Raw genomic sequence first — 9,741 nt, forward strand, 5'->3', positions numbered from 1 at the left:
GCTGACATCACCCACACATTTCACTTCTTGATAATTAATTCTATGCAGCACACGTATTGTTACAGTCACATAAAACCTTTCATTATGATCTTGACACCTTTGTTAATATTGTACCAAATTTTCCATGAAAGGAGGGGTTACATCTATTTGTATTTTTAGCAATAATATACATTTACTACTCAAAGAACAAGAGTTTTAATTTTGGAAGGGAATGGTATTTTCAGACAAAGATGCTCATAGAAGTAAGATATTGCTTGGTGGAAACACTAATGTGATTTCAAGACTGCATCAGACAGAAGATCATCTGAATTATTTTAAATCTTTCTGACATTTTCTAACCATATGCTGATATAATGTTTATACGCGGCGGGTATGTTGTTTAAAACCTGTTGTAAAAAAGTGAAAACATACAGTAGTTCATGCTTATTCTTCTCTCCTGTGTCTAATTGTCTGACAGTGTTAGTGGAGAGATGAAAACAGTACTACTGATTTAAAGGAACTTTCCCTTTTTCTCAAACATCCTTCCTCGCTATGAATGCAGTCAGCGAAACAGTAATACAGGTTTTGACCCCAGTGCAGGCTGTGAGTGTTCTCCCTGGAATTACAGCTAAAAATGGCTCCAGCTTTCCTGGTATTGCCCTAAGTTTGCACTGAAGACTTCCCAGTATATCTAGTTCCCTACTTGCTCTTGTAATCACTGAAACAACTCAGTCACTAAAGAACAGTCTTATGGAAGTGCTTTTTATAATGAAAATTCCTTTGCTGACCTATAATGTTTTTTCCCTAATCTTTCTTTTTCCCCCTAATTCTCGCAATCAGGGATATTTTCAGGCGGATTATTATTAGGAGAAGGATACAACATAAATATCAAAGGTGCTATACACCAAACTAGGTCTAGAATTTCTCACTACCATAATAGCCATCTTCAAGCCAGCTGGGTGGCCGGAAAAATAATAAATCTGATCCATGCAGAGCAGACGGCCTGGAATGTCTCATTACTCAGAGGTGAGTGCAGGATCCAGTTGACTAAATCTGCATGGCATCCCAGAAGTTTGCTCTTCTCCTTAGTCTTTACTCATCAACGTTTGCAGTTCTTCGAGACTGCATCACTGGGCTGACTTTTTCTTCCCCTACTATTTCTCCTTTCCATCTACTACTCTGAATTCAAAAGATTTTCTTTTTGCCAGCCTGGGGAATTCCTTTGTCCTGTCTACCTTCTGAGGCTACTTTGTCCTTTTCATCATATTCAGGGCCCTTTGTGCCCAGAGTCGCAGGGTGCTCAACAACCTGAATTGGGCTGGCAGTGTTGAAGTGGGTGTCCATACTGAGCTTGACACAAAGTTATGCTGGTACTAGCAAAGTAATAAAGCGTATTTCCAATTATTAAAGGTGGTTGATTACACTAGACTCAAAATTTGAATTCTAACGAGGAAGAACATACAGAAGTGTTTCTACTTAATTCCCCAGTGCATAAAGTGTTCAGATGTTCATATTTCAGAGGATCATAGATGTTCAAATTTTCAAAGTGCTCATATGATACAGCATTCAATGTCCAATACAGGATTAGTTTAGATGTTCAAAATTAGACTCAGAAACCTGTCACTCATGCTCATCTGGAGATATTTTACTTCCTTAAAATATCCTCCCTTTCATTAACTTCAAGAAGTTTCTTCTACAGCTGTGCTTCTACGGAAAGTGTTGCCCAAGATGCTCTTACTCTTTAACACCTGCTAAGGATTGTGTGAGGATAAACTGTTACCAATTCTAATGCAACAAACTTCTATTATTAAATTTCATTTCATTAAGGCAACATAAACAAAAGTTGCTTTGTTTTCTCTGGGAATCAAATCAAGGTCAGAGATCCATTCACTGCATTGGGTAGCAAAAAGAAACACCACACTACTTCAGAAAGCCAAGAGCCTAAAGGCTGTTTGGAATGATTTCTTGGATTTCAAGAAATACCTTTACAAATAAATCACTGTGGTAGTGCTCTTGTTCATAAACATCTGAATTGATTTTTAAAAAAAAGAACTCAACATCTCTGGGAAGTGATGCTTGGGAGGACAAAGTGGAATGGGAATCTCTCAGTGGAGATCTTGTAGGCTCACATTTCAAAACCCTCTCTGTCCCCATTAGTTCCAGTTGCTAGCGGGTTTAAATGGACTTCCAGTAGGTGTTACATTTAACTCCCTCCCCCGCGCTTTTTACACCACTCTGTTCATCAGAGGACAACTTGGTCTAAACAAATGTGACTTGAATACAAGATTGTGTCTTGATAAGCCACATAACAGATTTTTTGCCTGCTACAGTGAGACAACAAGTAGTGAGTATCTCACAAAGTAATACCATCCATAAGGTAAACACACAAAAATATCAATAGAACTTCATTTGGGGAATTAATGTGAGAACTTTTTGGAAATAAGAACAGCTATAGATGTGAGATAACATATATTGGAATTACTTACTATATCTTTACATTAAAGTGTAAGTGTTTTTTTTATTTGGTGAAACACATTTTGAGCATTTACAATGTTCTGCACCATTTAAATAAGGGCAAAAATTTGCACATTCTCTGTGCACTACAATCTTCATTACTAGAAGCATTTAACTAAGTGTTTAGGTCCCTACCTATTAAATAAAGCCCTTCCTTAAGTGCAGGTAAATATAGGGATACTTAAGCATGTGGTTAGGTCCTTTTCTCTGTTGTAATTCAGCTTTTTAAATCTAAAACACCTGTTGATTTTGTGCAGAGGCAATTAGCTCTTACTAACTGTAATACTTCTTGTAACCTAATGAGAAGATAAGGTTCAGTTTGTTTAACACATGAGAACAGGCCGAAGTCACGTTGTTGAGGGCAGCCAGGTTGGCATGGTCTGGCAGGGAATAAGGTGTCCTGGTCTCAGCATTTCTCTGGGAGCCTTTCACCTGTAAATCCTGGGTGTAAGTGAGGCCAGCCTCTACAGCAGTCAGCAGTTGCTGCCTCTCTGGGCTGCAGCCCAGCAAGAAAAATGAGTTGGTGGTCTCAACCCAGGTGGTTGTGCATGGCAAAAATTCTCAGCACTAACTGATACCCTTGATGACAGAAGTCATGTTAGAAAGAACCAGGACAAAAGTAAGCAGGAAAACACATAGACCGGCACAGACCCCTATTCTCTTCTTAACAGGAGGGGAGGTATAAAAGGAAAAGTTTCTGGAGTAAGTTATACAAACAAGTCAGCATGGTGGGAATCAGTGACAGTGTCCAGGCTGTATTTTTTAGATGCACAGTGCCCAAAGAAAACCTGAGATAATTTTCTATACAAAGTAAAATTTTGCACAAGGAGAGAAACAGAACACAGCACACAGCACAGGCAGTCTGGAGATAACAAACATTCCCTAACTGAGATACAGATGCCAAAAAAAAAAAAACCAAACAACCAAAACTGGTCCTGTGTTCCTGTAGATCAAAGAGGGAGCTAGTGACATGATAACTTGCCCCTACATCACTTAGAAAATCTTCATCACATAGTAAAGCAAAAGTTCACGACTACTAACCTTCACCCCCACTGATGTCTTGTGACTGAATCTGTAAGTACGGCCAAAGTCTAACTCTCAGTCAATTTTTCTTAAATTCACTAGTTGGCAAAGTTGTGGAAAGAGAAAGCAACAGCAATTTTCCTTTTCCCACCATTGAGGGAGAAAGGAAACTGTTTTCTTTAATCAAATTTTGATCAAAGAAATAAAATGTTTATGGCTGATTGTGCAGGGATAGTCAAAACGGAAAATACTAGCTATTAGATAACCCTCCAGCTCCTCATCTAGTTGAAGCATGTGTTACCACATTGTCTCATGCACATTCCCAGCCACCACTAATTAATTACTTGCAGACCTGCCTCCTTTCCCTAAAAATGACAGATGCCGGTGGTCTGCCCAGATGCATCCCCCCGCTGCCACAGCCTCCTCCTGGCCGCCCCTGCGGGAGGCTGGCCGGCATGGTGAGTTAAGCTTAAGATTCTCAGGATTCCCCACAACATAACAGCAATGCTTCAGAGAGTTTCTGCAGCTTGTTATGGAGGATGCCATGCATGGTTACTAGAGGGTATATTTTCATTTAGTCTGAATGCTTGGCACCCTCAGACCGTCAACAGAAGCCTAGGTAGAAATAGATGGAATTATTTACTTACACTTCCAGTGATGAAAATGATTAGTCAATTAACTTTACTAATATACGGTATCTTGTGAGAAGATAAGATGTCAACAAGTGAAGCTAGCCACCAGGTCATGTCAAAAAGAACAAGCCCTCTGGCATTTATGCTGATTTATGATTAACTATGACAAGTATGTTAATTATGAAAATTCCCATTTATGTTTACATTTGTGCATTTTTCTTTGGCTATTTCTGATGATAGGCAGATTAGTGCAGCTACTTATAATTTGATCTCATTGACAAGAAAGCATTCAGCCCAGAGAGATGTCCTGCAGCCCGAGCTTCCTGTACTACAACAGGCTGAGGGCACTGTGTTGGTAAATATCTTCAAGGGGAAAATGGCAGCTAAAATTAAACACAATGACATTACTGGGATCTCTGGGAAAAAAAAAAGAGTCCAGATGAAAAAGGTTTATAACATGAGACAGGTTCAATTGGTTATTCAGTTGATTTAAGTAGTCCAGCTGGACAATTATAGACAGCTACCAATTCCATTACATAACCATGAAGCAATGTCTTCATGAACTTCTATTTGTGCATCACTGTATCCATCCCGGATATCTAAATCTCTTTTCAGTTCACTTGTACAGGGTAGCTTCTGGATATAGCCCTGCATGTGTTATACACACCATATAATATAATTTCTTGGTGTCTCAAGCCATGTAGGTGCTTCAAGCTTTCTCCAGATGAATGGCCAGCTCAAGAACAGAACATGGTATGAACATGGGTAGCCTGGACCAAACGTTTCCATTCATTTTATGCAAATACAACTTCACTCTCTAACTGTGCACTTCCACTCTCTTGGGTGGTTTTACTCTCCCTCTGCTAATCTGCTGCTCTTATTCTATCAAAGGAAATGGAACCCTACATATTAGGATCAAGAAACAGGTTTACCTCACACATATCTGTCTGAGTGAAACCGTTTAAGGAATTAATTTTACAAACACTCTTTGGGTCAAAACTGTCCCAAAATCTCAGTTTGACTCCTCATGTGAGGAGTACTGCCACAGGAACTCTGTGAACTCCTCGTGTCTTTGGTTTCAGTGGGCAGTTTCAGTGAAGAGTAAATCCAAGTATTATGCTCTCCAGAGAGTGCATATTTTAGAGATTTCCTCTGAACATTCATCTTCTGTGTTTGGTGAGAGTCACTCAAAATCTGGTCTCTTTAGAATATCAAGAATCCTTTCAGAAACCAAGGTGATTCACTCCAGCTGATGGCCAACACATAGTCCAGAACATGAAGAGTAACATGCCTACACTTGTCTATATGACCGTAAAACCAAAAAATCCCTATATCTTTCTGGCCACTTCTGTGCATCCAGACATCTTGTGTGCTCTGACCACCAGAAGCTGTGGCCTAGCATCAGGAGCAAGCACATTACTTGGATGTGTTCCAACCTGAACTACTCTCACACATCTGTGAAAAGGTTAGAAGGAGGTTCAAAGGACTGCCTACCCTAGCATAGATTACCCTACAGTCAGCTCCAATTTAATTTTGTCCCTTGAAGGCTACCTACAAAAGTTCTTCAGTCACTGGCATCCCCAGATATCATCTGTGAACAAAACTGCGCATCTTAACGCTCCCAAAGCTTGAATTCGCATCTAAACTGTGAGCAGATCCACAAGGGTAAAGATGATGCAAAAAATATCTCTTACCTGAGTGAATCCTGAGCATCAGTACAGTCACGACTTCTTCAGAGTACAGGAGTATTTCCACAGCAGCTTTCAGATGAGTGAAAGGGAAGAAGCAAGGCAACACCATCAGTCTTTGCTTTCTCATACAGCTGCCACACACTCCAACTAGTGACATCCTCTCTGCCAATAACTTCACATGGTGTATAGCACTTCTGACAGGCCCCTGCGAGCTACTTAAAGATCTGAGACTCTGGGAGAAAACCTGGAAACTACAGGATATGAAGCTGTTTTCTTCACCATTTGTTTTCTGTGAATGTCTGTGCAAAAAATTGGAAAGCTTTGGAAAAATTTGAAGGAAACCCTTTCCATGTGGAAAAGATAATTTCTCTTGGAAGAAATGGTGAAAAAACCTCTAGTGTCTTTTTCTTAAAGGATATAGCTGCTAAACATGAAGCAATCAGTGTTCTCTCTATAAAAAATTAAGCCTTTCATATGACGTTACTCCACTGGAAAACTTGCTGTTTTGCATTATTTAAACTCCTCCATTCCTTAGGTCAAATGGCTTAATATGGTGCAGTGTTAGCAATACAAAAATATCTCCACATACATGTTCATGAAGTAAAGCTGAGTATTAGCTATTAAATCAATTTTCATTATTTAAATCCAAAGAACATGTATACAAACATGAAGTTCTTAAGAAGAGGTGGTGTAGACAAGTACATAAAAGAGATTACTTTTCTTGTAAAGCTTTAATCTTTTGTATTCTTTGACCAGCCAGGATTAAACACTAGTATTTCCACTATTTCCAGTAGAAACATAGACTTTGTCTTCTAGATAAACCGTATAATTCACATTCATGAAGTTAAGAAAATTTTCTTTTGTTTACGAGTAAGTAGCCCACATCAACATTTCAAACTTCAGTTATTAGAAAACAAATAACTACAAGAAAACCTAAAAAACCTTGGGAAGGGATGTTACTTCCTGGGGCTTCAAAACATCCAGAAACTTTGCACCTCTAACTCTAACTAGAAGCTAGCAGAAATTACCCAGGGCATCAAAAAATACTTTAAGTATATTGAACAAATAAACTATTTTGAGCTCTTGGTTTAACTATGTCAAGGTTCAGTTGGTCACACAACATTAGAACATACTGGATACAAGAAGGAGATATGTCCTATTTTATTAAGAAGAGGCTATCTCAGAAGTTCAAATGAAAGAGGAATCCAGAATTTTTCCTACTCGGAAGAAAAACTGCCATTATCAGAATAATATAATTTAGATATTTCCCTCCTTTTCTTGCTAGAAAGGAAGAAAACAAGACTTAAGTCACTGATTTCGAGAAGTACTAGGCCTTATCTGCTGTTAGGAGTATCTACACAAATCACTTGGAGGCATGTCCCTGCAAGTCGCTGTGTTCCTGCCAAATTACTAGAAACAGAAACAATGTGAAATGAAAAAAGTGAGCTTATCATATGAGCTTATTTATCCTATGGGGTCCTGAGAACAGTAGCATGGAATGGGAGTAAGGGCTGAGGAAGTACCCATCATTGGGTACGGTCACAGTCTTATTAAACACCCAGTTCTGACCCCCTCCATGGGTAAGTCACACACAGTGAGTCATGGGGTCAAAATCTTCAAGAGTCAGTAGGGTATGTCTGTTTTAAAATCCCTTCAGAGGCAGCTTAATGGCAGAGGCTGTAGGACACAGTCTTTGGATACGGGAGGAGTCTCAGCAATAAAAGGAGTGAGATCTTCCATAGAAACCAGCCTATGCAACCTCTCTCAGTAACGGCCAACCAACACTAAATGAAATAGTCTCTACTCTGAGTACACAGCTCATTTCATACACAGTTGGCCATGCAGCAGTGTGTACATGTGGGTGTGCATGCACATATACTACTTTTAAGATATCAAAACAAAAGCCCTACACTGTACATATCCCGGAGGAAAAGATGAGAGAACAGATGTGAGATAAGTGTTAATTGCATTGCATGTATCCATACTGTAAGATACTCAATCTAATGATGAACATTGTAACTGAATCCATGGGGAGCATAAAGAAATTATTTTTTGCATAGTACCTCTAAACTGGAATTTGTGTAATCAAACTCTGTAAAACATGTCTACATCTGCCTGCTGCTAAGATCAACACCAATACAAACATAAAGCAAACTATATTAATCTCTGCATATACTATGGCTGAGACCAGGTTGCTGGTTATTCATTTTAGAAGGTGAAATATGTCATGCAGTGACATTATGCTTTGTAGATCTAGCTCAGCAAAATGTCTTATCTTTAAATATGGGCGTCAGCCCCAAGGAAGTTTGCTCAATGAAAGCCTTGCATGATTAGTGCCAGAAATGAGAGAGTTTCAGAAGCATAAGATACTCCTATAAAACTGTAACTTCGCAGACAACTACAGGCACCTCTCCTCTTACACAGGCAGCTGCTCCAGAAATACTCACTTGTTTACTGCCGGCAGCGCGCACACAAGGAGCGCACGCCTCCGCTCCTGCACCGCATGTAATGAGGGGGTGCGTGCCTGCCGAATCCTCCTGTCAGCAGACCTTCTCGCTTTTCACTTCTTCTTTGTTACTTTGCAAACTCTCAGCTATTTTTTCCCAAGCCGTAACACGGGGGCTCTTAGAGATTATTGCCATTCTCCCCCTGCCTGTCAGACACCTTGTTTCCAAGTATGGTCACTATGAGGAGACTGTCGCTTGGAGCCTTTGTGGAAAATTAATGGCAGACAGGAAAGGGCAAAAAAGACAGGACAGATGGCTCTGTCACCACCAGTAGCCTGATGCCATGAGAGCTCTTCAGTGCCTTTCCAAATGCCACCCTGTTCCACAGACTTACTCTGAAGTTGATCCAATCGCAACCTTGGCAGCTGTCTTTCTTCTTTTTTATAAGATTTTTCCTTGTCCTTTGACTTCCCAGGCTCATCCACGTGGCAAATTCAAAAGGTCAGTTTTTAAATTAGTGACTGGGTGCTGATGATCTGAAATACTGTTTAACTATAAGGGTATTGGCATCTTGCTAGAAGGGGTGTTGAATAGTGTTGTTAATAGGGCTTGTTTACTAGTTGGTTAAAATCCAAATCGAGTCAGCTGAGACTCAAAGATGCAATGAGTAAACTTCTAATTCAAGCAGGCAAATCAAGTGATGTCACCTCACTTTATTCTTTAAATGGCATTCTGTCTAGTTTCACTTTCACAGTGAAATACACACCCATAGTATATTGGGTGCATGTTGGAAGCACAAAGAGATGCCTCCTCCTTATGCGAGTGGTGCCAGACAAAGTGTGGTTTGATTTATATACATACAGAAGTAAAGATATGACTAGGATATTATGTGTTTAAAACATTATGAACAGAGTAAATAAATTGTGATGTGACGCCAGGCTATACAGTCAGAGTCTGCAGAGAGAAAGCTAATCCCTCTGAAGAAGCAGGGCTATGATCTCTAGTTATGTAGTTTCACCTTATACGATTGTAATTATAGGAAAAGTTCTACATTGCACACATCCCAAGACATCTTGCTATTATGCAAGAACAATTCATATGCTTTCAAAGCCTGGGATGTTTGTAGATGTTTCCAGGTTTGGAGAAAATTTTAAAAATAGAGAGTTAGTCTAATGACCAGAAGAGCTAGTGCTATGGTGTGATTTGGGGTGGAATCATTTATCTAAATGTGAAAATGTGTCACTGTCCCAAATCTACAGACAGTATTTAACTGTGGCCACTTGATATGAAGAAATATCTGAGATCTTGCATACTACGGGAACATTAATGAGAATTCTGAGACAGAACTAAATAGACCATCACTCACAAGCCTGTATCTCTGAAGGTACAGGCTGTTTCCCTACCACCAGGTCTAGCCCCTACTTCACATCAACTTTTCCCATAATGGTTTTGTAT

At 39.6% G+C, this 9,741-nt stretch overlaps 1 long non-coding RNA gene across 2 annotated transcripts in view; it reads right to left on the minus strand.

The window, feature by feature from the left end:
• Positions 1 to 8,399, minus strand: part of LOC113942779 — a 60,080-nt gene extending 51,681 nt beyond the window's left edge. For both annotated transcript variants that reach the window (XR_003526048.1, XR_003526049.1), the window contains exons 1-2: positions 8,287 to 8,399; positions 5,843 to 5,908 (exon numbers count right to left, since the gene is read on the minus strand). This is a non-coding gene — a long non-coding RNA (uncharacterized LOC113942779). The remainder of the gene's footprint in view (positions 1 to 5,842; positions 5,909 to 8,286) is intronic.
• Between the last annotated feature and the right edge of the window lie 1,342 nt (positions 8,400 to 9,741).

The sequence above is a fragment of the Corapipo altera genome, unplaced genomic scaffold, assembly GCF_003945725.1.
Source record: "Corapipo altera isolate COAL_440 unplaced genomic scaffold, ASM394572v1 2b, whole genome shotgun sequence".
Lineage (NCBI taxonomy): Eukaryota > Metazoa > Chordata > Aves > Passeriformes > Pipridae > Corapipo > Corapipo altera.